At 42.4% G+C, this 26,454-nt stretch overlaps 1 protein-coding gene across 1 annotated transcript in view; it reads right to left on the reverse strand.

Moving 5' to 3' along the window:
• The window catches only part of MRPS6 (mitochondrial ribosomal protein S6), a 198,544-nt gene that overhangs the window by 132,261 nt on the left and 39,829 nt on the right, over positions 1-26,454 (reverse strand). The gene's annotated exons all lie outside the window — the stretch shown is intronic.

The following is a 26,454-nucleotide window of genomic DNA, read 5'->3' on the forward strand; positions in this document are numbered from 1 at the left end:
AACTATTGTCAAACATATTTTTTAAGCAGCGGCACAATAATACTATCTCACAAATCGATAAAATCGAGTTAGCAAACAATAATGGGTACACCCTGCAATTGTCACAGATTGTCCCGGAGGGGTTCCTTAAGCAGTTGATAGTCCGTAACAGAGAGGCCTTTGAAGTCGGTCTAGATGACGCGATAGCGCCCAATGACATAATTAACGCCTTTTTGTCAATTACACAGGGAGGTGAAGGAGAACCTGGCTGTTGTAAGTAAAAAAGAAAAACAGGAGAATAAGCGTTGGTTGATACCACATGTACTCGGGCCCATAAACGGCGAAATATTTTACGACACAAATCGCCCAGCTGTAACCTTGAGGTTCAGACTTGTAGAACAGATTATAAGATGTTGGTGAAGCGGAGAAAGTCACAGTTACGGAAGGAGTCTTGGGAATGTTATGTAAAACATCCGCGTGTAAGGACAACAGAGCTTTCTGTAGAGTAATTAACTCTGCTCCATTGATAGCAGATGAGGCTCCCAGATTTGAGATGGCTATTATGGAAGAAGACTGGATAAAGCACTTTAACATTTATTCTCTATCAAACGTGGTGCCTGCACAAGAGCAAGGATATAGTTTTACCTAATTGTCCCTGCTGTGATGTAATGCCTCAGAATACTACACACATGGTGGTTTTCTGCAAGCTTTTTAACCACCAGAGAAAGCGCTACATTATACCAATTATGAGGGGAACACTTTACGCAATGTTAGCAAAACAAAAACAGGTAGTGTTCCCTCAAAGGAAAATATCCGCACATTCACTTGAAATATTATACCATGACACTATTTAGCGTGAAAAGTCATAAACACATTGCTTATTAAGCAAGCGGGTGCTAGATGAGCCTCAAACACCTACTACCTAAAGGTGTTGTACAGCACAAAAAAAATGTGCAACAATTTGAAAACATAAAAGGAGCTATTGCAGCACACCATTTATTCTCATTTATATCCATAAACAGTAATGGTGAGGTCTAGAAATCCCTATGTACGTCTCCATGTGATGAGAACGACAAAAAATAGAGCAAAATTGATCAATAAAAGAGATCCAGTAAGGTCAATGTTCGTGCTTTCTTACATCCTTTATTGATATTCAAAAATATTAAAATTCTCAGCGCACAATTAGCCGACACGTGTTTCGTCTGTACTCAGACTTTTTCAAGGCATAACACAAATGATTTAAGAGGCAACGTCCGTCCTCACACTGGAGTAAGAGGACAAGAAACCCAGTATGGATGTCGTCTTGCAAGGGTCAACACTTAAACAATAGTGAAAAGGCGACCCTGACATCCAGCACAGAATAGCAGTTCGTAAGCACAGTAATGCTGTTCCAAGGCAACGGTACAGCCAATGAAGTCAGTGAAATGGTGTATTAAAGATAATGCAACGTAAATATGCTGTCATAGAATGCAACGCAGTAATGCACACTGGGGTGTCTGAATGGGACGATATTCAAAGTAATTTGGACCCTCAATGCAGTGCGTCCGAAATGTATACTGCGCCTCTAAACAAAGATGTATTGCGGTGATCGTAGACAATAAAAACTTTCAAAATCAGGGATGACAGTCTCTCCCTGAACCACCGAGGTAAAACCCTGATCCGTTGCCACCTCTAAGGTCCCAATGCAAGAGGCCGCATGTACGCGTCTCGATGATCACGGACTTTACGCAATGTTGACCTGCATATTTATACCTATAATCTCTGCCCACTCTGGAGATCTGCTGTAGTATGGCATCTTTTCTGTGGCCTGTTTTTTATGCCAGAAAGAAAATGTTTTCACCTCGTCTACAGTAATGAGACATAGTGTGCAATTCTACACTGTTATGCTGAGTGGTGTTGTGTGTTAAGTACACTAACTCCATCTACTGTACTTCCATGTTCCTACAGTTGAAAATATTTAAGCATGCTTGATAGGGCAGGTGTGGAGTGCATGGCGGACCCATTATAAGGTTTTTGTCCTCCTTCTCCGCTCTAGGTTTGTTGAATTTCAGCTGACTATGCTGTAGGAACTTAATGTAAATGTGGGGTAATAATCCACCTAGATGTGAATGTTTTTTATCTTCTATTTTTAATTGTGGCACAACTGTTTATCATCGTTATACTGTGGTATTGCTATTTGATTCCAAATTTCCTCAAATTCTGTCTTCTTATCGTCCAATTGGTCATATACTTTGAGTGGGTGCTATGAATTGCATCTTTTATGCTTTTTATATTTGTACTGTTTTATATATTGCTTTTATGGATGGCTAATTGCCTCCGAATAAATGTATTGAATTGAATATCAGGTAAACACCAACCTGCATCCACTAATTGTCTAGGTCTTCTTCCAACACTGGCGAGCAACAGTAAGAATGTGGTAAGAAACAGTGACTGTGCAGCAAAGTGAGCAATGAGCACGTAGTTTGCACCAGCGTTTGAGAGTATGACTTGTTTGCAGTCTATTTCCCAGGTTTGGATTATTGATCTAGAAAACAATTGTCAGTGGTGCTTTTTCGGCTGCTTGCTTGATGGCAACAGACGTGACACATAGAGACACCAATAGCAGCGGCTCCTGGAAAGCTGCGATTGCAACATAAGAGCTTTCTACAAAAAAAACACAAAGCAGATGAAGCACTCAGGTTTTGGGTTGTGTGGCAGCACTGGGCTATTCATGATAGCGCAGTACTATGCCAAGCCTAGGCTGTGCTAAGGGAGCTCTCTATATCAATCTAGGCAGATCAAGCAACAGAGTATTTTCAAGTGTGCCAGTCCTGGCCTTCTTATAGTGACACATTGCTATATTATCATCTCATTATCCCGTTTCATGGGAGCCATCTTAAATTAGGGTTTACTGGTAAATACGCATGCACTTGAAGAGTGACAGACATTTTGGATTGGGACAATGTACACTATGTTGACAATAATTTTAGACTGGCAAATAGAATTTCAGTTCATAGAAAGAATCAGGAGGAACTCATTTGGAATCAGTGTATTATCCTGGGTGTGGTGGAGTTGGCAATCTAAGGTACTTCTTCCGCTGTGCTTCTTACAAAAACGTCTATAAAATTTCCAAACAAAATTTATTTGTATTTAGTTGTGCTATTTCCCAAGGGATAGTCATGAATATCAACTCAAAGAAACGTGTTTATGTATTTTAATTCGTGAATCAATTGGCATTCTTCAGCCAGTTCACAACATTGGCTACTTTTATTATAATAATTATTTTTTCCATCTATAAATCACTACTGACTACTTCTTTTGTTGTAGTCATTTGTATAAAAATTTAACCAATTTCAGAGTTAACCATCAGCACGGTTTTAACAAGTACAAAGAGAACCACCAATTATATGCTATATCTCCATATATTTTTAGCATACATAGAAATATTGAAAGAATTGAACTGCACATTATAAAGAAAATTATCTTCCAAAACACTATTTGGAAGGGGGCATGCTTGAAAGAATTAAAACACTTTATTAACCAACATAGATGGTTCTGAGTATTTGGAAGTGTTTACATATGCGGTGAATAACATTGTAGAGAAGTATTGGGGAAAATAATATTGCGCCAGAAAGGCACACATTCTTTGTGATGGTACAAGGTGAGGACATAGTACACTACTAATCAATATGGGTCTGTCCTCAGGGCACTTGACAGCTACATGAGCCTCTGAAAACATTTAACATATGACCAAGCTCTAGATAGGAATCAGATGCTCATGAGAGTTCAAACAAAAAGTTTAAGAGAAGGTATGGACTGGGACAGACATTGCAATAAGGGCCAATTTAAGTCTGCTAGTATTGAGATAACGGAGCGAAGTATACCGAACATACGAGGGAAATCATGTGCAGAGTATTTTGTGTGTGTGAATCGTCAGTAATGATATCAGGAGGAGTGAGCATTAGGGAAGAAAGTTATTTAAGAAACACAGAGTGCTGTTATAGACGTGGTAGACCTAATAATCTAGCCAACTGGAGCTAGAGTCTAGCTCTTGAGCAAGTGTGCAGTAAATATTAAAGAAGTGGCTATCTTGGTAGAGTACGCAAAGCTCTGATCTCAATACACTGCTGTCGGGCCTAAAAGAATATTTAACTAACACATGAGATAACATTTTGGAGTAATTAAACGGGACTTCTGCCTGTACCTGGTCTACTTCATACCCATATTTTTACCTAGAGTTACCCTAGAGGCAGAGGAACTCCCCAGAGAAAGAGAAAGGAAGGGAAGAGGCCGTAAGAAGACCCCTTTAAAGGCTAAATAAAAGTATTTCACCGGACCTCATAGGGATATTGCAAATCTGTACCTGAACTACCTTTGGAATGTGAAATATTTGCTAAAATTAAAGTAACCTCTTTTAACAAAATAAGCACTATCCATTGTTTGACTATTGAGCTATAAGCTCTTGTCCCCACAACACTTCCTACCTGGAAAGCATTTGAATACTCTCCCTCGCTACCCTATGATTCACGTCGAAAAAAGGGTGCATTTGACCCAGTCTGCAGCACCACAGTAGAACAGGCCCTCAGGTCACAGGTGGCAAACAACTTCAAACACCACTGTTGTGACCCAATAGCCTCGTTCTACCATGTTACCCCCCTCGAAAGAGGTCCAACAGGGATAGAATGAGATAATTGTTTAAAAGGGGAGGGGGGTCAGGTAATTTGTAGAAAAGGGGTGCATTAAGGAGAGAACTTTGAGGGGGGATACAATAATGTGTTTTGAAGGTAAACAAGCTGTCTACTGAGAAAGAAAGTTCACTTCTTGGGAATACAATTCTACCCCCACTTAGAGTGCGAAAAAGGGAAAGTCAAGCTAGGTCACAATGGTCAATTGTATGTCAGTCCCTAAAATGAGGACAAGAGATTATCATTAGTGGTCATGAATCAGCGCCGTGATCCACAAGTGGATCTGGGATCGCATAGTCTGTGGAGCAGAAATGATATGCCACCAAAGGATGTAGCTCCTTGTGTAGTGGAATTTATTTTAGGTCAATGGAGAAAATGTTCAATATACCCCAGAACAACAGAAAAATACAATGTGAACACACTTTGTCCAATAAATTGGCCCTTCTGAATATATTTAACTTTTCAAACATTTGAGGAATACCTCTTAAAAATCCATTCAAATACATAATTAGCAACATTCCATTGGCAGACCTGAATCCCTAGAGTGTGATGCTTTATCAGAAATAGGTTAGGTTATGTGAAGGCTCCCTATCTTCACTATTACTCTTCCAGTAAGGATTTGAGAGACAAAAAAAGACCTTAATAATATTAACAGAATGCCTCATAAGCATTCTGACTTCCTTCATTAAAAACAGCACTGCTTTCAACGTGTTTAGCTCTGTTCCCCAGGCACAGAATACACGCTCCGCTTTGTGCCCTACCGAGATCAATCCTAATTCCAAAGTTAGACGACCTCTGGTTTAGAGCCAACAAATCTTTTTCTTTGTAGATATGTTAACTTCCAGCCATACTCTGATGCTACTAGAAATTGCATCATTTGTTCTGCATAATAATTATTTGCTGTACCCCAACCAGCTTTATAATTAGAAACCTGGAACTGTCGTTTGTTCAAGATGCACTACACTCACTTAAGCTAATTTCTTAATGGGATGGAATGAGAGGGCCAGAGCCAGTCGTCAATGATGTACTTTCAAAACAGAATGCAAACAGAATTATGTGGTTCGAGATATTACTACTTTTCTTATCTGGAAAGACAGAGCTGGCCTTTGGGAATATCATCAACTGTTAAAAGACAATGGAACGAATATCAAATTGATGCTAGATTATAAAACAAAATCAGTGGTTGTCTCAGACTATAAACTTTATGTAGCCAATAATGGGTTGAATTTTCAGACTTGCAGAAAAATAACTTCAGTAAACAGTACCTTGCATGTTGTGAAAGTCATTTTAAGCATATAATGAACAATATTTCTGTGGAGAGCTTCTTTATACAATACAAGAAATAGTTGATATGAAATCAGAATTTTTTTATTAGTGTTTTTTGAACAGAGATAGGTAAGGGTAAGACCTCAGTGGTGATCAGATAACACAACTGGGGAGGCGAGATGGAAAGAGGAGAAAACACGTAAGGGGGAAGTGGAGAGTGAGGGAGACGAACCCCAGGGAGTGACAGTTACATTTTGAGTAAGGACTAGGGAGAGATAGGTTCCTCGCTGTGGGGTGGAGACCCAGGCTGTGGGGTCCCCATGTTGTATGGCAAGATTGCATCTTCAAAGAGTAAGAGTACCCATGGTCGGGCAGAGGGTGGGTATAGCGGGAATGTTCTAGTTTGGAAAAGTGATCGATTAAAGGCTGCCAGGTGTGTGATCGAATTTGGTTTCGGTGTGCACTATCCGGGACATGAAGAGCTCCATTGCCATGACGTACCAGAGATGCAAGAACCATGCATAGATGAGGGGCGAAGTGCTTCTTCCAGTGAAGGGCAATGTCTGTTTAGCTGCCCCTAGCAATGAGGCGCCAACCTGAATGGGTCATGGCTGAGAGCTGTTGAGGCCGGATACCCAGTAGAGTCATTGTGGGGGAGCTTGGTACAGAGAAACCCACAGCGTCTTTAATAGGACCCCTTTCCAAAACATGGTCAGCATTGGGCAGGACCACCAGGTATGAATGAAATCACCCCACCGTTGACTGGCAACCCCAGCAGAGGGGTGCAACAGCTGGGAGGATTTTCTGTAGATGCGCTGAGGTATAGTACCAACGCATCATAAGTTTGTATGTAGATTCGCTCTGGGGGTTGCTCCTGTAAATTTTGGGGATGTAGCTCCACAGTTGTTCCCAGCTTTCCGGTGGTATTTCCTCTCCCGTCTACAGACCAACGTCTCCGATATGTGTGGGAGTAAATAATGGGAGGGGAGTACTGTAGTACCTGGAATGTGCAGGTGATCAGGCCCGAGTTCCATCAAATGCACGTACTACGGCCTCGAAGGTGGTGAGCTGTCTAGTTGCCCCGTGTCTATGTTGGCGTGAGCAACCAATGTTGCAGTTGGTAAGAAAGGCTTTCTTACATTGCTTAATGGTTTAAAAGGGGTCTCCCTCAAACAGATCCTGAATTGTGCTGCATTCGCCCTCCCCCATATTGAAAATGAGTGTGGGAAAGATTTGGAATAGGTGCAATACTTTTGGTAAAATTGACATTTTGATCGTATTGAGGCGGCCCAGCCAAGATAGTGGGAGCTTTTTCCAACGCCGTAGGTCTTCCCAAGACGTCCCATCTGCAGGGCGGCCTGTTAGCCTGGGACCAAGAGGACAAAGAGGGGGTCAAGTTAAGACCCAGATACCAGATCGAATGGGTAGCCCAGTGTAGTGGGACAAGGGTTTCGAGAAGTAGTACCTACAGAGCGGAGAGAGTTAGATTTAGAGCCAGGGATTTCGCCAAGTCAATTTTAAACCCACAGGCCTTTTTAAAGGAGCAAAGGAGAGAGGCAAGCGCTGGTAGAGAGGTGCTAGGGGCGGTTAAGGAAAGTAAAAGATCATCTGCGAAGAGGGCTACTTTGTGTTCGTGGCATCCGAAAGGGATGCCGGTGTCATCTGCTGACTGGCGTATAGCGATGGAAAGCGGTTCTTCTGTTAGGTAGGCCTGGGCGGTAAACTTAGCTCCGTTCGCTGAATTTCTGCACTCCACGGAGCTCACAGAGTGCAGAAAACTCCACTTCGCGATGTGCAGCGGAGTATATTCCCCACTCGTGATCGCCAATGGTAAGGTCGAACGGTGAGTTTGCGATCACGAAAGGTGAGAGCGCGAGCTGCCACCCGGGTAGAATTTCTACTTGAGCGGCAGGAATACTAGCACAAACTGCAGTTCGCACTGCACTCCGCCCCTGGCGGAACTTCGCTGAGTTTTTTGTAACTTCCCGGAGTTCCACATAGCAAAACTCAGTGAACTACACCCAGGCTGCCTGCTAGGGCGCAGAAATAAGAAATTTTAGTTAGATTAATTTATTTATATTTCAGTAACATGTGCGCAGTTTGCCAAGATGACCGACAACACTTCTTAAGAGACAGTCCTGACCAACTTATCAATAGCCTGCAGAATCTATCCTGGGACCATATTAATTATATTTATGTGTGCCAGACAACCCCACCTGGGAGGGCCTCCCAACCAATGTATATGTTTCACCATAGAATGCCTTGCACGATTCAGGATGGATTTTTGCAGCAGAGGTCTATGCCTTGCAGCCCAAGGAGAAAACATGGGCACTGACAGGTAGCTGCTGCACTGAAGAGGATCCGGATGCTGAAGCAGTACAGGAGTGCGCCGACCAGTGACAAAGTGCTGCCAATATGGCAGACCTTTCGGCATGGTTATACTTGCAGAGACCATGTTCTGACATATGGTGAGCGGCTGACCATGGGGGACCGTAAGCCAGGCTGGAGCAGCTCAGTGGAGATCCAGCGAAGGAAGAGTGCCACACCCACCCACCCCCACCTTAACTGACAAAGGTTCACATGAGCCCAGAGCTGTGCCCGTGAAGCAATCCTTGGAACAAAGGGTCACATGGAACTCATTCTTATGAAGATGTTTTTTAGTTTCACAGACCTTTCTGTGTAGAATTAATCATTAAAGCAAAATATTTATTTTCTTTACATACAAATGAAACGACATTATTTAATACGAACTGAATGAGGGAAATAACAACATAGCCAGTATTTGTATGATGAGTAACTACAATTCAGCCAAACCAAGTTTTATTTATACAAGAACCACTTTAAATTGAACAATTTTGTGAGCGTCATTCATGAAAAAAAGAGTATAGATGAGAAGACCCCCGGTGTAAAACAAAACCAAAAGTGAAAACAAAACAAGAAAAAGGTGAGGTAGGGAGTGGGCATATACGGTGTATTGGTTGAGCCATATCAAATAACAGCAATTACTATTCAGTACATTTTCAGATACAGGGAATAAATCCTTGCATCATAATTATAGAAAGTGGTCTGTATTAGTTCATGTGTCGACGACATTTCCACCCTTGAACAGATAATAGGGTCTCATTAGGACTGAAATGGCCTGGGGTTGGTTGGAAGTGTAGAGGCACTATAACCCATGAGAGGGAGCATTTAAAGGATGGCAACCGAAGTCAATCTTGGTTGGTGGGAGGCATCTAAAATAGCCTAACAGTTTCTCATAAGAGTGACTGAATGCAGCTGGTCTTGTAAGGTAGGAAGGCGTTGATGGAGCATCCTCCAAATGATAAACCCTATTTGGACAATTAATGCTCCTACAGCGAGCACCTCGCTGTGCTCTCAGCGGCTGTTCCTGTTTCTATTAGATACCATGGATAACTTAATACCCCTGTTCACATGGACATACGGGTTGCTCTTGTTTTTGTCCCAGGTGCTGAATGACAATTGGCCCCCAGTAGACTGTGACTGCCTGAGACAGCGGAGTTTGGACTTGCCCTGGAAGAAGACACAGTGGTAACGCAAGGTAGGAAGCTCCAAGTAAAAAAAAAAAAAAAACATGTGCTGCTGGCCTGTGAACTGAATACGGATGGGGACCCAGGATGTACCTTCTACCACTATGGCTTGCAAAAGAGTATAAGACTGACAATCGGGGACAAATACTGAGTGACTGGCTGAATGCATGAGTTTGCGGAATCTCTGGGTGATACTATGCAACAGGGGATTGGCCCATGGGTAAGTTCAGAGGCAATCATGATAGCAGCCAGTTGCTAAAAAGAAATACATATATTTTGACGAGTCTAGCTGCCTTGATACCTTTGCATATCAGACACCTTCTGACGCTTAAGTGAAGTGATGATCCTCTCTTGTGACATATGAGGGCTGTAGGATGATATGGCCCACCGAGCAGACTGTAGCAGAGTGTGCGAGACCCCTTATACTCCTACTATCTGTAACCCACATGAAGCACAGTAAGTGCAGGACAGACCCCCAAAAACCCTCTCAGCAAACTAGAACTGATCAATATGCAGTGGGGAGGGGGGTGCAAATGGTTGTTAGACTGTAGATTGAGCTGGAGAGACCTCAGGCCCAACTGCACCTGTTCCATCAGACCCCAATCAGGCACATATTTGAGCAGCCATGGAAAAATCCTGATAAAAGTTGGAAAAGAAGCTAGTGGAATTGCATAAGGTAAATAAAAGAACATGAGACACAAAAAAGAAGGTGGATTCAATTAAGCTTAATAACACCGAGCTGGCAAATTAATCAGCGCCAAGACACCTTCGGGTACACGCTGCGCTTTATAAATGCCAAAAAATAAATAAATAAATAAGGTGGATACTCTTGGAATTGAAGTTGCTGACCTGAAGTCCACAGTCCACTCCCCTTTGGAATTCACATACTTAATGGAAAAATCGTTTGGAGAACACAGAAAGCAGATCCCATAGTAACAATCTTAGACTTGTGGGATTTCTTGAGTGCACAGAGGGTAACCCACTGAAACACTTTCTTGAACAATGGATTAAAGATACTCTTGCTAAATCTCTGAGTATTTTTTGTCGTAGAAAGGGCCCACAGAGCAATTGCTCCAGGACAGTACTGCCTCCAAGAGTACAGCTGAGAGGCATATTAGCAACAATACTAAATTACAAAGACAGGGAAGTTTTTCTCTAGCATGTCAAGGTAAAGGGGGATCCAGTGTTTGAAGATAAAACAATACAGATTTGTTCAGACTACATTCAGATGGTCAAAGACTGAGGAAGTACTCTGTCAAAGTAAAGCAGAAGCTATATGTATGAACTATAAAACATATGCTCCTAATTATGGCCAAACTCTGCATAATACATTGAGGAAAGCCATATTTGTTTCACTGATCATCGTGATGTGTGGGACAAGCTAGAGATGGTGCCCAGAAGTAACTGGGAAATGACTGGCAATCAAAAAATAACTGGAGCACTTAAGGGTTGCTTTATGTCCAATCAAGTGTCAGGTACGAGCTCAGACACAGAAAAGATGCACAAAGAGAGTAGAATTATAGTCCTACACAAAGTCACCACACCCTTGAGAGCCAGATGGATTCAGACCACAGGGGGCACTCTGATAGCAGTCTGCAAAGTGAAAATGACGATGCTGTAACTCAATCTGAGGCTCAGATCTCCCAAAATAAAAAAAAAGTAAAATAAGAATATTGACAATGACGCAGCTTTGAAAAACTGGAAGTGTACCCTGGGAGTGAAGTTAAGGGATGCTCAAGGGGGATAAAATTAGGTTTTCAAGTATCTGATATATTGCAGGTCAGATCAGAAATAGGTCGGTCTTACAACCAATGTTACAGATGTGACTAAGCATTCATGGAGGAAGGTGAGTAAAATGAGTAAAGATAGTACAAGGGGTCAATACAGCTGCCTGGTGTTGAGAATAGATTCCAAGCTCATTAAGCCCCTACAGATAGGTGGGTATTAGGATTAGGGGAGGATAGCCTGGGTGGCACCTCCCATACAATAGCTGCCATGGACCTCTAGTTGACGGGTCGAATATCTAGGGTTGCAATCCCTGCAGTATTGACATTACATGTGGTTTATGTATGAACCACTACAGTTCTGGTTAAGGATGGATAAATGCACCTTTAGACAGGCAATTGCCAGCTGATTGGTTGCCTAACAAAATGGGGAAACACTTGCAGTTTGGATCTCCTAGTGTTTATCCAGGTGGTGGGATGATATTGTTAGATGTTTGTGCTCATTTACATGAGTTTAAGCAAAATATGGCAAATCGTTCACGTTAAAGATGATGGACGGAATATTGAACAGGTGCAAACATTCAACCCTAGTCCAGTCAGGGACTAAATCCACTGTTTTATTTGCTTGCCACACCATTCCAGTTTGGACCTAGCCATATTGAAATCAGTCTTGACCCTGCTCTTCATGTCAACAGTCCAGCCAGAACTTCAGAGGCCAGGTTGTCCCTGGACCGGAAACCAAGAATCCTGGGACAGGTTTTGGGGTATGGTGAGAAAAGCAATGATGGATTTACCCCAGATCTGCATCCACCATCTTTTTGTATTGCTATAAATGTTGTATGTGACCAAATAAAACAAGCATTTACAATGCAACGGTTTCGCCTTTGGAAAAGTTTGAGCTATTGGCATTGTAAATGACAAAATTTGTATTTATGTGTTGGTTTTGAAAACAGATAAATAAATGGCATTGTCATTTACAATGGCAATAGCTCTAACTTTTCCAAAGGCGAAACCGTTGCATTGTAAATGCTTGTTACACTATTTTTTCACGCCTCTCCCTCCACAAGCAATGAGGCTATATCTGAAGATTCCTGGGCAATCTGGAACCTTCGCACTGGTGACCTTGGGTGCTGCCTAGCATACCCCGGCCCTCAAGAAACTTTGAGCACTCCCTCAACAATCCATCTTCATCCCCTTGGATCAGCCTGCTGTAAGGCCATGCTGAGATCCCAAGTGCAGGAGGCCTTCCAAAATGTACCGGGCTGGCTGGTTCATTAAGAGGCGAAAAATACGGTGTCTGATATTTTTCAAGCTATAAAGCACCTTTCAGCATTTAATTTTCTAATGACAGACTTCAAATGTGATGGAGCCTACCTTAAAAAAACCCAGAACAAATATCTATGGCTTGTAGAAGTCTTCGCCCAGTTTGTGTAGTGCATTTGTTTACTTTTTCTATCCTGGACTGCCATGTTTAAAATGGGAGGTCTGTCAGGAAAGAAGATGGTCACTAGTCCACTATTCCTGCTGGCACTGGGGGAAGCGACCGTGACCCCCATCTGCGTGGTGTAGATGGTAGGACCAGGAGTACGCCAGGAGAATGTAAAGAGTTAATAAAAATCCCAGGGCTCCGGGCCTGGCGCAGTTATCTGGCCACTGCCATACAAGCGACTACGTGTGATCATTTATGTGCATAGATCAAGGCCTGACCACCATCACAGGCACCAGCACTCCTTTTTTTAGGGACCCCCAACTTCTTTCAAATTATTAGTCTTTTACCCACAGCAAGAGAGAGAGAAAAGAATTAAAGCGAGAAAGAAGGTGGAATACAAATGTGACAAGGGGAGAAAGAAGAGATAACAAAGGACCTGAACACAAGGTAAAGAGACAGGAGCTGTAGGGAGATGAAAGAAAGAGGCATGAGGTGTAATCCGGACAAGGCAACCTTGGCATTTAGCCAGCCCGGCAACCAGCATGGCTATTGATGGGTTCCTAAGTAAAACTTTTGGTATTTGCGCTTAATTGTTTATAAACAAGGCACTGAGTGAAAATAAGATAATAGAAGACCTTATGTTGAACTGAGAACGTGAACTATTCAGCTCAAAACCAATGCCTAAACCCTTCCTAAGTGGACTGCTCCAGAGTGGGGAGCTAAGAAAATTCACAAGCACTTGAAAATACCAATTAATCTGGGGGGGGGGGGGGGGGTGGGAGCTCGGAGGTGACTAATGGGATGCCAAATGGCCAGCCACCAAAGTTAGTTAGATTTCTAAAGAAAATAAATGAACGAATCTAGGAAATTCTAACCCCAGCTCTACTTCAGAAGCTCTTCAGATCATAAGTGGAAACTGGAAACGTGTCTCCAGCTCTCAAGACCATTAATCAGAGTTAACCCGGAGCATGACAAAGACACGGGGTGATGTTTAACTTTTACACCAATCTCATTAATTAATGCTGACAGCGCCATTGTGGTCGAACATGCTGTTCTCGAAACAGAGGAGCCGCCTCACGTACATGCGTCATGCGGACCAATCAAGCAGGCTTCATTGAAACAGATACGGTGACGTCACCTGGAGCATCTTCCGAGATCTCCAAAGAACAACAAACATCACAGATCATCACCCTCGTCCTGCAAGGCGCTGATGACTTATTTGACAATGTTAATATTAACTCTATTTGAAATTTGAAAAGACACGTCCTGCGCTGCCTAATTACGTGAGTGAATAAATCAGTCTCAGACAGCTCATATGAGCCACGCGCTAGGGCCAAGGAATGCAAGTAGACTTCACAGGTCTCCATAGACAAGCAGCGGATAATTTGGTAGGGCAATGTCAAACTGGTCACTGAATGTTCCTAATTATTCGTAAACTTTATTTTAAGCCAAATAGGATGGATGTGAGGTTTAATACAGGTGCCCACTATGTACAAGGGTGAGAGCAAATAGAGCACGTTGATTGCATTTATTGCATTTTAATGGTCTAGCTATAGTATAAGTTGAGCATCGTAGTAGATAGGAGGGTATCCTTGCTGCAGTCTGCAAAATACACCAAAGGTCTCATGAAGAGGTGGGTCAAAAACTGGTGGTTGTACAGAGACGATTTAAGGGGCAAAGTAGGCTGTGGCCCAGGGCCCCAGAGAGTCTTGCCCTGATTACCCGTAATTCTGTAACAAATTATTTTCTTCCGGCTGGAATTGATGTTACTGAGAGAATGAATACCTGATCCGGTGTGGTGAGAGGGGGCCTCGGCATACGGGAGAAGCATCAGCCTGGAGTTTGGTGTCAACATGGCGACGAAAACAAACAAAACAAGTCAGGTCCCGGGCCGTGCTGTGATTGGCTGACGTCACGGGGGTGTCCCGGGCCGGCAGCCAATCATAGCGGGGCCCGGGAATGACGTCACGGGGGTGTCCCGGGCCGGCAGCCAATCGCAGCGCGGCCCAGGACAAAGGGGCGGGGCTTAAAAAAACACCGCGAAATGCCCCCGAATCGCGTTTTCAAGAGAAAGCGCGATTGACAGCCTCTGTCTCCCAATGGCTAGCCTCCATTTATGGAGCTAGCCAATGAGAGACAGAGGCGGTGCCGACATCCATACTCTTGACAAAAGTTTTCGATCTGGGAGGGGCACTTCGTGCCCTCCCCAGGTCGAAACCTAAAAATAGGACGGTGGGTAAATGGCCTCAATGGTAGCAATGACTGTAGTGCAACAGTAATGGTTCTGATACTCATATTGGCACTTTTTACTGAATGAGTAAATCTATTAGGATTGTTACAAGGAATGTAAGAAATCTCAATTACAATGTACAGAGGATCGGGGGACAGAGACACCCAAACCATTTTGCACTGCTATGCAAGGGCTAACGTGTTTATTTGTGGCTTTCTAGATGGAACAGAAATATGCCTTATTAATATGTATGCATCGAATGTGGATAAGGAGTTTTTTTCTAGACAATACTGAACCAAACAGTGGCATTATAAATACCTACATATTACGGGCTGGAGATTTTAATTGAGTTTAGGATTGAGACCGATAGATATCTGCCTAAATTAGGCACGAAAGGTGGCTAGGATAGGGGCTTTGTTGGAAATGAGTAGTATTGCATGGAAACCCCAAAAAGTAGTGTTAAGAGGCAAGTGTGTGAGTAAAAGATATGGCATAGGACAGCTACTTTACCCAAAATTGTCCCAGCAAGAAGATCATGTCCTAACTGCAGAAATGTGAGGCTCTGGACCCTGCTGTTTGGGGTGAGCTCTTCGACACCAGGTGTGATCTGGGCGCACATGGGATTCCTTAATAAACACAGATTCCTTCACCACTGACAGTACAGAAACCAGAAGGAGACTTGCCGGTCACCCAGATGAACATTAAAGCACCCTGCATTGTTATCTCAAAGATTTGCATCGGCCTTCAACCCTCAGCCACACATGGAGGAATTCTTAAGTGTGGCTTTGGAAGGGATACAATTCTGGGGATTAGAAGACAAGAAATACATGTTCTCCCAAAAATGATATTTGGACCAAATTTTCTGAGCTGGGTCAAGCTTCTATACAAACGTCAAAAGTGAAATCTGGGGGTATTGTATCTGATAAATGGCTCAAGGAGAGGAGCGCCAGGCAGGGCTGTCCCCTATGGCTGCTGTTATGTGCCTATCAATTGAGTCACTGTCAATTAGACTAATAATACTGCAGGACTGGTAAATAAAGATGGGAGATATATGCATATTGTATCGATGTATGCTGGTGATACCCTGGTGCACCACACATCTGTGCCCATTTTAATGTAAATACTAGAGCAGTTTTGTCATGTGACTGGGCTGAAAATCAACTGAGACAGTGCTCCTTTCCTTGGACAGGCTGTCAAAGTTGACATGTTCAGAACTCACCGATATCAGCCTGCACTGAGAAACATAAGTATTAATAGCTAGGCATGCAGATAGCACACAGATCTGCTAAACAATATAACTATAAAATGGGTCTGGTACTTTCAGGGTCTTAGAGCATCTGTAAGATTCTGAAGGACACTTTCTCTATCCGTGATGGGTAGAATTGTGGTAGCTCAGATAGTGTTTCTCAGAAAACCTTATTGTGTGATCTACCTTGCAGTGTTTTTAAGGAGCTTGACAGTTTGCTATTCTCATTGATATTGGCTGGTAGGAGAAGAAGGGTTAGATTTGATGTTATGAAAAATGGAGAAAGAGGATGGATGCCTTGGCCTCTCAGACCTGGAATTATATCATCTTAAGGCATAGTTGCAGCATGCTGCATGATGGTGTAAAGATGCAGGCAACCGGGGAAAAAAGACTGACACAGGGAACATTGGGGGAAGGAGACCTTGAAGTTACTTCTCCATTGAGGGGTGTGGCCTTCAAGAATTGCCCCCACATTGTATGATAGAAAGTTCATGTGTGGGAGGCGACGGTGATCAGGGTGCGGTGGCTTTCTCCAGATATTTAGATATTACATAATTGTACCCCTTAAGAAATACAGTAAAGATATTACCATAGCATACTGAAGGGAAGGGGGTTGTCGCACTTTGGTAGACATATCTGAATGGCAAGTTTGTAACATTTACAGAGGCGCAGTATTTGTGTGGAATCCACCCGGGACGGTTCATACAATTTGCAAAATAGACTAAAAAATCCAGAGCGATTTAGTGGGCTACAATAGACATTCTGCTGGAAATGTGGCAAAATCGTAGACTGATTTCTCACAAATATAGAGTCCTGAAAGGGGATGAATGAAAGAACTCAATGGAAACACGTCAGGACATTACCCATGCGGGAACTGCAGCAGCTGTCATCTCACCACGAAAAGTACCAGACTCAACTTCAGCAATGGCTCAACATGGGAACAAAGGAGGTTCACTAATTGTAATTCAAGGAATGTAATCTATCTCATAAAATGCCCATGCAATCTGGAATATGTGGGCATGACCACACGAGCCATAAAAACGCGAATGAACGAACATAAGAGTAATGTGCGTTGTAAAAAAAGTACTACTAAAATGGCTGCTCATTTCCTGACCTTCCAGCATTGCGTAAATGATCTAAAATGGACCATCATTGAACAGCTACCATCTGATGTAGGCCTCTTTCAAAAGGAACAGCGTTGGGTGTTCCGTCTGGGCACCCATCTACATGGGCTTAACGATGACGTCCCATGGAGCCAATTGTCGGTATAACGAGACCACTGAATAATGATTGTGCACCATTAACAAATTGGTTTGGTAGGTTAGATATAATAGAACCACTTTTTCCAAGTATCTGAGACTCCGAAATCATGCATATGGTCCGCTGTATAGATACACACTAAACTGGACGATCGTCCAGCCTTTGGAATACAACCATGCCACCTTAATCCCAATCATATCACGCACACTGGGATGATCAAGGGTAGCCTGCCTTTTAGGACATTGCCGTTACGAACCTGGATTCTACCAAGCAGTATGATGCCAATAGTGAGTCACACTAGTCTTTCCGTCTAGACCGTGACAAGATCGGGACTCTACAGACCTCATACGCGCACTGTGGTCACCTAGCCTGACGTGCGCACATGAACTGCGCATGCGCGAAGCATAGACAGCTTCTGAGCAAGCATGTTGTTTAGATCAGTGTGAAGAGGTTGCGCATGCTCACTACCGACTAGCGGCACTCGCAGACACTGATCGCATCCCACCTCGCTTGCAACATACAGACGCCCTGTATGGCCGCATGGCGGAATACCCATACATGGGATGATCTTTGCTTCCGCCTAATTAACGAAATGGGCTATAAATATACGATCACCGCTACCTGTCTCCACATCAGCGGAGCAGCGTGCGGGGTAAGACGGTGACCAGAGCGTCCTGAGTCTGTAAGTATCAATGGCGAAAAACAGCTTTAGATCACGAGAACCTATAACCATCTGAATAAGTAAGTGCAATAGAATGAATTATAAATGCCTCATTCTTCACTACAGATAGCCATTGATGCAACACCCCGACGTCCCACTTGCTCATGAAGCCAGCAAATTAAGCTTCAGAAGTATGAAAGAACTTACAGTAAAAAACCTACTATCCTGTGTTTTATGTTGTTTGTGTTGTGAGTCGTTTATTTTATTTTTCAAAGCTTAATATAAGCAAAATGGTCAGGTTCCAGGTGACTGCACCTGCTTGAACTACCCGCTACATGGGTAACCATTAGGTGACATATTTTTTGTCTTTTGTCTTTCTACAGGTCATTGTGCCTCTAGCACACCGCTGTAGGCACACTTAGCCAATTTATATTTTTCACTTTTTATGTAAATACACTTTTTATGTAAAAAAGACGTGAGTAGGGAAGGGAGTTTGTGCCCCTGTCCTGAAGAAGGAGCTTGTCTCCGAAACATGTCGACACAAAAAGCACACCAGAGGTCCTGTTCATCAACATAACAGGTTAGACCTCACCCTGCACTTTCTTTTAACAGTACCAGCCAGAGCACAGAATAAAAATTTTCTTTTTCACTCTAGCGCCAGGTACTTTTTAACTTTCACCGCACACCCTACTCACTTATAAATATTACCCACACACTGGACACCACACATAGCCAACACCTGTAGTGCTCCCGCGTAGCCGTAGGTCGCAGCACGCCGCATCCCGATAGAGGGGTGCGAAGACCCCGATGATGAAGCATGACACCAAGGGGCCTGTTGGTGTGTGAGGGGTATTTTTACAAACAATGAGTGCTTCATTATCCATTTGATCACTCAACCTCCCCAGCACTAGTTGGATTTCTTTTGTTTATTCATACAATGGGAGATGGCATTTGCACTGATTGAAGGGGTGTATATGTAGTATTTAAACGAACACATTGCACTTTCCTTCACCATACCTACATAACATCCCTTAAACTACGAAAATTGTACCTAGATAAATCACTCAAGTGCCTCAGGTGCATGGAATGTGCGGAAACATTTGCACAGGCCATGGACGTATGCAAAGGGGAGGAGTACTGACTTCGGGTGTCCTACAGGCTAAAGTGTTTTTTTGGGGCAGTTTTAAATAGTGCAAACTTGGCCCAACTGGTTCTGAGTACTTTATATGAGAAGCAGATTAAATTGCACATGTTCAGGTTTTTTTTTTTCTTTCTTTAAGGTACAGGGATATTAGGTGGTTTGCCCAGCACCGCAGGAAGTTAAGCCTCTGCTGGGACGCAAACATGTTTTACCGGTTTCAAAGTTGGCAGTTCTTGCCGTTCGGTCACATCTCTTCTCCAAAGACGACAACAAATACAGCCATAAATACAACCGTCAAACACTGCATATTGGGATTCATACCAAACCCACTAGAATAAGAATGCAGCACAGACTAGCTTTATGGCACTTGCTATTTGTTAAAAGCAATCTGCTGGATCCGTCTACAGCTGTGCACAAGTCCTAAAAAAAAAAAAAAGAAGTGGGGGGACGCTTCAAGTTAGGTGGTGTCACCGGAAGTGACGTCACGATAGGAAGTGACATCACGAAAGGAAGTCTCCTCTTATTACAGGGAGACCCAGTTTACTTGGGGGGGCCACGTTAACACACTGTGGAATGTAGCGTATGAAGGCAGGTATGGACGGATAATTTCTACTTGTAATGTATCCCAATGTGTGTCAACGTGTAATAATAAATCTCCGTTTGTGATACATTTTACCCGGATATATTGCTTACTGCGTCATTACGTGAGCAGTGCCTTTGTATCTAGTGTCTGCTGTCTGTGTCTATAGTGTCTGAAGTAATGAGCAGTTCATGCTACCAGTCAGCTGGAAGAGGTCTATTACCAGTGGACTTCTTTCCTCCGTACAACCAGCTTCCTGCGCCGCATCGATGTGCAGATGTGGCTTGGTACGTGCTGTGGCGAGTTCCTTTCAGCAGTCTACTTGTTGGAATTGGACATGCTCAATGAGGCCAGCTTTTGGGCAGGTGGGACGGCGTCCACCCGCGTGGTACCCCGACTCGAGCCCTGGTCTACAGGGACCAACAGTAGTGTCATGGGTGCGAGGCCTAGAGGAAGAACTAACAATGTGAGAACTGAGAACAGATATGGTAATGAAAGACTTGCAGTTGTGGTCTGAAATGATGCATCACGTATCGGTGGGAATGGGGCTAAAAAATTTTTTTTAAAAAGAGGCAACAGTAGCACCCACTGAATAACAAATGTGTAACAGAGGTCTGACAATTGTTAATTATCATACAGGCGTGTTAGTAGAGGCACTAGAGGATGTACAAGGCTCTAATATGGTAATGAAACCATTGTCATTTGAAGATTTTACAGAAATATAAATGTATACGATGTAATAAAACAGCATGATCTACATCAATGGATCTCATAAGAGCTACAGGAATAGTCTTGTACCAGAGTTGTGGCTACAATGCTACATGCAATAAACAGACTGTCGTACCAGAAAAGGATTACTTTAAAAAAAAAAAAAATTACTCAGCAAACGATAATTAGGTGTAATTACTAGCTACCTGGACTGGGGGCTCAAGCTAGACTATCTAATGAAACTGGAAGAAGAATGGCTGGTTCCTATCTGAAGTGGCATGGCGGGCGGAAAGATCACAAATAAAAATGCAGCCCCAACAAATTGCCAGTGGTCAAGATAAGCACTGCATCCAACACACTTTGTTCAGGTCAGAGCAATGCCTTAGGATTTTTTCTCATAGAACAGCATCTTGAAGGCCACAGACGGGCCTGTTTAGAGATGTTCCAAAGAGCACCTCTAAGTCCAGTTGAAAGGTGTATACCTCATAGCCAGACTTACAACAAAATGGTCTGTGCATGGAGGTGAGGTGAGGTGGGGTGGGGTGGGGTGGGGTGGGTTGGGGTTAGGTGGGGTGAGGAGGGGGGGATGGATTGCATTGCAATCCACTCCAGAATACACACATACAAGGGACACACACTGACAACCATAACCTCTCATGTATTGGCTACATACATCTCCGTCCAGAGGAAGTGGCAGGTTTCAGTTATGACTACGCCAATTTACCAGAGGTTGCCTATAGGCAGCTTTCTCAGCCTGAGGTACAGACAAATAGGTCTATACGCCTCAACTATAACTCAGCTGCCTTAAATCACCAGTAGTGTCATTGGGCCATATGTATCAAGCCTTTTTCCCGTTTGCGAATTGGAAAAAGCTTTTGGGATGTATCATCCCAAAAGGCCATCGCAAAATGGAGAATTGCAAATTTTGCGATTGTCTATTTTGCAAATGCAATTAAGGAATTACAAATTGCAATTCCTTAAATGCAATTCTAGAAGCACCAGAAATTTGCTCTTGGGCCTTAATGAATTGCAAATTACCACCAACTTCAAGTTGGTGGTAATTTGCGATTTTCTTTAAAAAAAAAAAAGCACTTTTTGATTTTATTTTAAAGTGCCATATGGCATGTATGTGTGCTGAATGTGCACACATGCATATTTCAGGGGTGCAACTGGGTGTCCTTTTGGTACTCTTGCAACCTTTAAATTGCATTCTCAATTTGCGATTCGCTAATTGGGAATCGCAAATTGAGAATGCCTTCCCATTCATTCCTATGGGCCTCCTAGCCCATAGGAATGAATGGGAAGGTATTCCTTAATTGTGAATCTCAATTTGCGATTCGCAAATAAGGAATATGTAGGATTCGCAACATTTTTAGCAAATCCTACATACATTGCATTTTGCGATTCTCTAACTGCGATTCGCTAAAAATCTCAATTTGAGAATTGCAAAACTCTTTTTGGTACATGTGGCCCATAGTCTTGATATGGGGCTGAAGTCACTCAATGCCCAAACAAGGAATACTTTGGTGCGTAGTTTTTTAGCAAAACTGCTCCCTTTGCGCCCCTTCAAAAAGGCAGAGGTCCAGGAAGGTGGAAGCCGTATGGTATGGACTTTAACCTCAATTAAACTGGACCGCTTAACTGATGAAAGGAAATGGAGGTCAACCTCGACAATTTCAGAAAATTCAATAAATGGGCTCAGATATGAAAAAACAAGGCCGCAGGCTTTTTCCATCTAGGCATGCAGAATCTGGAACATCCACATATCCATTAGGACCGCCCAATGCAGCTCAAATTTAGGAAACCGTTGAACACTACATCGCAATGCGCTACCCAGCCTCGCTGGTTACTTGTTGCCTTGGTCTGCCTGTGAATATGTACTTTTGGCTAGGTTTGCACTATAGAAATATCATACACATACACTGGTCCAAATTTTTTTAAAATAAAAATCTTAAAATATTTAATCAGGTACTTTCACAAAATAAGAATTAACAAAAAAAATAACTCTGCATTCCAGAACGTCTTCAAAAGTCTAACCAAAGGGATTGGATTAAGGTGCTGGACTAATCTATAAAGCATCGACCCAAAGGGGCAGTTAGAATGGATTGGGAAAACTAAGACAAAGCATACGTGGAAAAAGGAGACTTATTGAGAATGTCACTTTCTTTCAATCTTGTGTGTGAATCTTGTGTGTGAACGTTTGGCCATATCGATAGTACACTCAGCCCCTTCTCTAGGCCATGAATCATTTTAATTTAAAATAAAAATATAGCGCATGAAGACAGATGGTCACTAGGCTTGCCATACCATCCTCTCTGTGCCAACACTCCTTTTTCTTTGTTACTACTCTGAACTCATCGATATGAAAACTACAAATAAAAGTGAACTTTGACTCAAGATAAATGGACACTGAAGTGACATTTTAAATGCTGGGAGTCATAATTAAGCTCCCTAGACAGAAGATTGTGCATGTGCTGGGTTTTTCCTTTACAGAAGTCAGTATGGGGTCAGCCTTCATCAGAATCTTAGAATGGCAACATAAATATCCTTTTTTAGGACTGGGTAAGGTAAACAAATGAACATACACCTCTCAGGGTGACTCCACATCTTAATACATGAATTTGCAAAATATGTTAAACCATTGGCCAAATTTCACAATTGTCTTGAATTTAAACATGTTTAACAATCTTGTAAATGTGTGTACCTCCAAGTATCGGAAAAAGGGCCTACCTATTGAATACCCCATTTTTCGGTTTGTCTTTTCATCCAACACCTAAAATAAATAAAATGCTTCAGTATTTTTTTTTCACATTTAACTTTTAACTGGAGAGCTGGTTCTACCTTCGAATTAAAGGCTAAAGCATAACACAGCTAAAGCACAAGATTAGACAGGAATAACACAAGATCATTGGCGTAAGATAAAATCGTATAGTCCGAGTTATTAGGAAAAGGCTCCAAAATTCTTCCCTCATCCTAAAGTGAGGCACCAAAAGTGTCTAAATCCAAATCAAGCAGAAGAGGGGAACCAGAGGGAGAAATATTTCAGCAAGTTCTCACTTTAGGTAAGACCTATCTGGTAAAATACTATTTGTTTACTAGAAGGCATACCTGGTTGCGATTGCACATAAAACACGAAGGGACGAAACACCAAACAAGGAATTGTGTGTCTTCCAGATCTGTCGCTGTACCAATTGACCTTTTCTTTCCCTGTGGAGGACTTCAATAAAAAAGATGCAATCGCTGAATAGCAATACACACTTATGCGATGCATTTATTGCAACATGACTAAGAAAATCGCAGGTCAGATAAGCAATGTTACGTCCTTAAGTTCAGGGACCTCTTTAGGGAATAACCCCATCATTAAATAAAATAACAAAACACTTTTCTGGAGGGCTTTGATAAGTTACTCTGAATTAGCTTTACAGAGACTGTATTTTTATACCGTTTATCATTTTAGTTACTGGTTTTAAAGATGTGTTTGCCCAATTCGGATTTTAACAGATGTCAGCTAATATGTACAATTATATCTGAATTATCAGTACAATTGTTTAGAGCTCACCTCTTCTCACTGGAAGGGAGGAATCATTTTGGCCTTCAAATTCACTAGTATGCTGAAACCCATCAACCACACAGGCTTTGAGGTAAACTCCACAACGAATATGTCATTTTATTCCGCATGCTTTTCCCTGCATGCAATTAAAACGTGGTCGTTACAACAACCGTGTTGTAACAACGCATGTCATTACCCCGCAAATTGTAACAACGACTTGCTCTGGGGGAGGGGTGGCGGGGGGGAGGTGCAGGATGTTGGAATAGTATAATTTACTATTCCAATTCCAGAATTACAACAGTAGGGAAGGTGTTGGATTTTAAATCCAACACCTTCTGCCCCCTCCGCAAGTTGTTGTTCTGACTTGGGAAGTAATGGTATGAGTTGTTACAATGCGGTCGTTGTAACAACCGCGTTGTAATTCCCTGCGGGAAAAAGGATGCGTGGAAACGATGTTTACCCTCCACAACATATGGTCAAGGTTTGGTAAAAGGGTTGAGAGATACCTTGTGCCGATTACAATTGATCCTCTATCATTTTTGCAACCATGTTTGCATCTTTGGATATCGGCCTCTGATTAACTCAACAAGGGCTAATTTTCAGGAAGTAATGCAATCCAGTTCTTGTGCACAAATGGGACATGATAGAGGCTGAGGGCTGTTTGAATTCCGATAGGGTTTCTGGTCCTATGCCACTTGATCTATTTAGTGGATGAGTTTCTGATTACTGAAATGCAATATTTGTGCTTCTCGGTCTAATACTGGACAGAAAATGTACAAGATCCGTTTTATTTAGCAAAGCTGCAATGGGAGGGGAGTGCTTTCATAGATTTGCAATCACATGAATTAAATTTGGATTTGTAGGCATGGATATTCTTGGTATTTGTGAAACCAGACACAATCCGCAAATTGAAACCAAGCTGAACGATCGAACAAGGATAGCACCTATGGAAAGGCTTCTTAGACATATGGCAATGCTATATACATCTGAAACAGTCCAGGGTCATTTAAATTGCTCTTATGATCAAAGTGAACTCATCAATAATGATACTACTTGCATTTATGTATTTTGTTTGTGCGTTCATTTTCGGAGAAAAATGTTAGGAGGGCTTTTGCTAAATAAAATACATACATTTATATGTTCATACCCTATTGACAATTTATGGTGCTGATTTTTTAGCCGTGGGGGCTGGTTTTGTGCGGAGGGGACGGTTTTGCAGCAGCCTTGCAGTATCGGCCCCAGTAACAAAAGCAGTAGTGAACACTTGTGCATCCCTCCCCTCCCCCCACCAAATTGCAAGGGCTGATTTTGGTTCCAAGTCCGGCCGTGACATCAACTGCAAACCAGTAAATAGCATGGGAGCCAGCGCACAGAGAGTTCGGCAAGTGAGCTGATAAAGATTAATATCTGAATTACAGTCCGAAATTACAGAATATATACGTAGATGGTGCAAACCTAATCATACAGAAATGGTAGGCAGTGAGCGGCAAAGAGGATACATGGTAGCATTTGTTTTACAGGAGCAGAAAATGGTTTGGAATCAAACAAGAAGCAAATATTGTCAGTAGGGTTAGCAAAAAGTGTGGAAGAATGAAAGCAGCTTGGCAAGAGAAGAATGGGATGGGTAATCCAGAGAAAGTGATGGACTTCAGAATTAGATACATGATGCTAGCCTAGATAGGTTCAAGAGGTTTAGTGATATCAAGAAATTAACAGCATTAAGACAAGAGGTTGGAATATTAGTCGCTTATTACAGTTAGGGGGTAACTACATCTGCGATGTCCCAGCAAACAAGTGCTAAACTACATATTCCCGAACAAAGGAGAGATGTAGGGGCTGAGTAGTGAAATTGTGAACATTAGGAGAAAAATGAAACCCATGTGGCCGATATCATAAGATAAATCAGTCTCCAGTAAAGAGAAAACGAGCTTAGTTAAATATAGTTCAAACAATTAGATGAGAATGACTGAATTCGTATAGTGCAGGAATGGTGTTGACTGACAGCATTTTGGCTTTGTCAATGTCTATTATATTTTGAAATGGTACTTGTACGACTGTTATTGAAGAGCTGCTGATCCATTGCCAATATTAAAGAAATAAATGGCTAAAAGCAATAACAAAAATAAGGTTCTCAAAAAGCACACTCACTTTGCCACATTATTCCCTGGCACTAAGGGGAACTACTTTCCGTGCAGATATGCTCATTGTGAAACAGAATGCCATAATTCACAGTGCTGTCAGCCAATGGCTGAAGTCGACTGTCCCACTGTCCCACTGCCCCATGCTGTTTGCTGTAGTAGGCAGAAGAAAAATTTGAATGATTTTGTCTAACTTAAGTTTAAAAAATGTAAACCAAGATAAGGTAGTTCAGACACCATAAAGCAGATGAAAGAAGAAAATCTCATGATCAAGTGTGCGGATGTTGGTGGACAGGATTGGGCGAAAAGCAAGGAGAATTGGTACTAGGT

This window comes from Lissotriton helveticus, chromosome 8 (genome assembly GCF_964261635.1).
Source record: "Lissotriton helveticus chromosome 8, aLisHel1.1, whole genome shotgun sequence".
NCBI lineage: Eukaryota > Metazoa > Chordata > Amphibia > Caudata > Salamandridae > Lissotriton > Lissotriton helveticus.